Source organism: Urtica dioica, chromosome 7 (genome assembly GCF_054948205.1).
Source record: "Urtica dioica subsp. dioica isolate 48M chromosome 7, U.dioica_male_clone48M_v1_H2, whole genome shotgun sequence".
In the NCBI taxonomy this organism is placed as follows: domain Eukaryota; kingdom Viridiplantae; phylum Streptophyta; class Magnoliopsida; order Rosales; family Urticaceae; genus Urtica; species Urtica dioica.
The window spans coordinates 3,686,123-3,690,595 of record NC_142762.1 but is presented as its reverse complement, the minus strand read 5'-3'; positions in this window follow the sequence as shown (position 1 = coordinate 3,690,595).

Here is a 4,473-nt window from a genome sequence, read left to right as displayed (position 1 = left end):
GAGGCTCTGAATCATCGTGACCATGTCAAGCCCGTTAGCAGGGCTGACCGCCGGGGCCGCAGGAGTCGCCTGTCGGCGCTCGTTGGACGTTTGGTCCCCGACATTGGCCTGAGGTCGGCCGAGAGTCGTGGCGGGAAGTGCGTCCCTCCGAGAGTTGAGCCTTTGGCGCAGGTCCTCCCCTTGAGAGTTTCTCTGCGCCGTTAGGCGCTCTCTAAGATCCACGCTCGGCGCTTGACGGGGTGAGGCCGCCCTCAACCGAACGGTCCGGCGGGCGCTTTGGCTATCGGCGCCATCGTCTCCCAAGGTCGCTCTCTCCCCGGCGAGGGGCCATGTCCGACCGCCTCTTGAAACCGAAGGGGCGAGTGACTGCGGTTGCTGCCGCGCCGGTCCGGCCAAGTTGTCGTTCGTCCTCTCGGACCGTGAGGGGATGAGGCTTGGCGTCGCCTCGTCGGTTCTTGACTCCCCCACATAGTCAGGGTCGGAGTCATCTCAGGCGGATCTATCCTCGACGTCGTAGCCGAGGAGATTGGCGATGCGCGAGCCGCCGAGCCGTGTCCTCTCGGAGCGCGGCCTCGGGGTCGTTCACCGGGTCTTGGGGCTGGCTCTCATTCTCACGAGGTTGCCCTTCAAGACGGTGCACGAGGTTTCGGAGACCGTACCTCGAGCTCGTCGCTCGAGTACCAGCGGAGGCAGTAGGAATATGACTCATCTCTCGAGAGTTTTGTCGTCGAAGGTAGAAGAAGAGTGGGGAAAGGAAGGGAGAGCGCGCTAAGGTCGGTGGTCCCCTCTTTCTAGCGCCAAAATGTTGTCGCTCGTTTTTGGACAACTATTTAGTAGCCCCAAACGGTTCGACCCAAAGCCGGACCAAGTGGTCGCGTTCGAGTTCGAGCGTGTCGGACTCGGTATCTCGAGTCTTCCCTTAGCTGTGAGTGGTGTTTTCCTCGTTCGTCGTTGGTCCTGCAAGAGAAAGTAACAATGAACTACAAAGGGGAAACAGAGGGGTTGCCTCTGTTTACCTCTCCGACGCTCAACATTAGTAGGATTGAGGTGGATATAGAGGGTTTAGGTATTTAGAGGCTGAGACTTGAGAGAAACGAGCGAGTTACGAGTTCGACAGCGTTTCAATACTCAAATTCGGATTACCTGGACCAGGGGAGGGACCCCCGTATTTATAGGCGACCAAGGGGAGTTTTGGGCATCCCCTTGGCTGAGGGCCGGCTCTGAGTCGGCCATGGAGGTGAAGGCCGGCTCTGAGTCGGCCATGGAGGCGAAGGCCGGCTCTAAGTCGGCCATGGAGGTGAAGGCCGGCTCTGAGTCAGCCATGGAGGTGAAGGCCGGCCCTGAGTCGGCCATGGAGGCGAAGGCCGGCTCTGAGTCGGCCATCGAGGCGAAGGCCGGCTCTGAGTCGGCCATGGAGGCGAAGATCGGCTCTGAGTCGGCCATGGAGGTGAAGGCTGGCTCTGGGTCGGCCATGGAGGCGAAGGCCAGCTCTGAGTCGGCCATGGAGGAAGGCCGGCTCTGAGTCGGCCATGGAGGCGAAGGCCGGCTCTGGGTCGGCCATTGACGCGAAGGCCGGCTCTGAGTCGGCCATGGAGGAAGGCCGGCTCTGAGTCGGCCATGGAGGCTAAGGCTGGCTCTGGGTCGGCCATGGAGGCGAAGGCCGGCTCTGAGACGGCCATGGAGGAAGGCCGGGCGCCGGCTCTGAGCCGGCCGTGGCCGGGCACCGGCTTGGAGCCGGCCGTGGCCAAGCTCCGGCTCTGAGTCGGCCATGGCCTAGCGCCGGCTCTGGGTCGGCCATGCGCCGGGGAATTAATAGGACGTCCGCTATCGCGGCGGTCGTCGCTTTAGGCGTCTCAGAACTTCGGAGATCTAACAGCGGCGTCTCAGAACTTCGGAGATCGCGTACGCGTCTAGCGTATTAGGCGCGTAGGGGGGACTCTAGTCGAGAAACCTTGGGGCATGCCTGAGCACTTGAGGGCATTCGATCAGAGGGAGCGACGTCCGGGAAGTCCCCGAGAGTGCTTCAGAACCTCTGAGAACGAGAAATCGAGGAGAATCCGCTTCAGGGCAAGGATGACATCCAGAGAAGCGGACAGAAGTCTCAAGTTCCTTGAGAATGAATGGGATGGCTTTCCTCTCAATGAGAGGGGGTATTTATAGTAGTTGGACGGGCATATGAGGCTTTTATTTAGTCCATGTGGGACTGGAGAGTGCGCTCCCCTTTAGGTTGAGCGTGTTGTCAATGGTGCCCACAAGAAGAGTTGTAATCTTTATATTGTACATTTGATGTAATAAAGTCTCATGAAGACTCTTGCTTGTAATTGCTTATTCATTAATAAAAAGTTGAAACGTTCATTCAATCTTCTGTGTTTGAAGCTTTATGATAAAACCTTAGTCTTTAGTCCATAAACAAACTAAACAACTTACGAAGAGACAAATGTAGATTTGCATGAACAAACTCTTCGTAGTTTGCTTAAAACGATATATTCGCAATCTAAGGGTCAAAGGACTATTGACCTCAGTATGATTGTTAGAAGAATCTATGATGTCTGGTTATGAGGCATTGAGAGTTGGAGACTCTATAGTTCTTCTAGGTATCTTCCGAAGGTACTGACCTCAGTATGATTGTTAGAAGAATCTATAGTTATGAGGCATTGACCTCAGTATGATTGTTAGAAGAATCTATGATGTCTGGTTATGTCTCGAGGTCACTACGTATGAATTGCATCGTGCTTACCTTAATCCTGAAATGAGACATGTCATTTCACACCTTAGTATTCTCATTTGAGAAAGTCAGAGTTCTGACTCACTATGTGATTCCGAACAAGGCCTATTGGTGAAGTACTAAATTGTGAGAATGTCATGAGTAACTTTGTGAAGTTCTCATAGATATGGAATTCATGTACAAGATTGCTGAAATGCAATGTATATCACCTCATGCTTTATTCCTTGGAGTGTGAATAAATGAACTGGCCAGTGTCCAAATTGAGTCCTGACTCTTTTTGGATGAAACAATGTGACTTGTTAGCTCCTCGTCAATACATTGTTTCTAACTTATTCACAAGCGACAAAGGAGTTGAGGAAATAACAACTAGAAGGGTAAAATGGTAATTTTGTAAATCCCGACTAGCTGATGATATTCATGAAGGGTAAACACTGTTAATATTCTGTGGATCCGCTCATTACAATTAGGTTGAATTCTTGAGTAGAAAATAAATTCATTTGAACCGAGAGATTTTCAGTGTCAACTCTTTAGTGGAGTCAGTTGACATTAAGCTAAACTTGAAAAAGGTTTGTGAACTTTTGAGTCCAAGTATTTAGCTCAAGCTTTGTTCATTTGGATCCATGAGGTCACTGTCACGAATCACATCGAGTAGGAATAGTTAAACTGGAAGCTAAGTCAAAACCAGAACGAAAATTGTCAAAAGGGTATTTTGGTCTTTTGAGACATAGGATGAAATGAATGTCAATAAATTTTTTGAGAAGGTCATTTGATGACTTGATATCACTCGGCCAAGTTAGTTCAATTGGACCTTGTGGATTAATTTCATTTCATAAGAATTTTAATGAAAATTCTTAATGGGCCTTTTTCATGTTGTCATGAACAAATGGAAAAGCTTCTAGATGCCCCTTCTAGAAGGTGATAGGCACCCAACATACCCAAGGAAAGAGACAATATTTTGTGCATAAATGTATCAAGATACTTGCCAAAAGAAAAAGAGGAAACAAATTTTCCCTAAGAGGAAATGAGGTAGGCGCCCAAGAGAGAGACAAGGCAAGGCATGGAACAAAAAAGGAAACAAATCCAAGCCTTCTAGAATGCCTTGTTGGCCGAGTATCTCATAGAGGAAAAGAGGAAATTGGCTCATGAATATGTGATATTCTATAGAAGAGGAAACTACCTTATTAAAGGTGAGACCTCTCCTATAAATAGGAGCCTCTTTTCTTCACAATTTATTCATTCCAAAGTTTTAGAGATTGAGAGTTTCTCTCTCTAGACTTGGCCGATCCTCTCTCTCCCTCTCTCTTCAATTTCGTTTTATTGTTTTGGCACCTCGGTCCTCATTTGACCTAAAGTTTAGCTCTGCGACTTCAAGACTCGTTCTTAAGTCGTAGTGTTTAAAAGTGCCCACTCACTGATTCCTTTTATTTCGAGTGATTTAGTGATAGAAACTATCGTGGTTGCTCGAGTTGCCGATGAAAGAAAGAGAGACGTGCTGCGAGGGGGACGAGCGTTGCAACTTTCCAAAAGCTCATCAACGTTCAAGCTTCTAAAGAGGTGTTGTCGCCGTTTTCCGGACAACGAACCTCGAGTTTGTTGCCCGAGTACCCGCGGAGGTAGTGGGAACGTGACTCATTGTTCAATGGTCGGTGTGAAAGTGGTAGAGGGAATGTGTCGCCAAGGTCGAGAGATCCCCTCCTTCTAGCGCCAAAATGTTGTCGCTGTTTTCCGGACAACGATTTAGAAGCCAC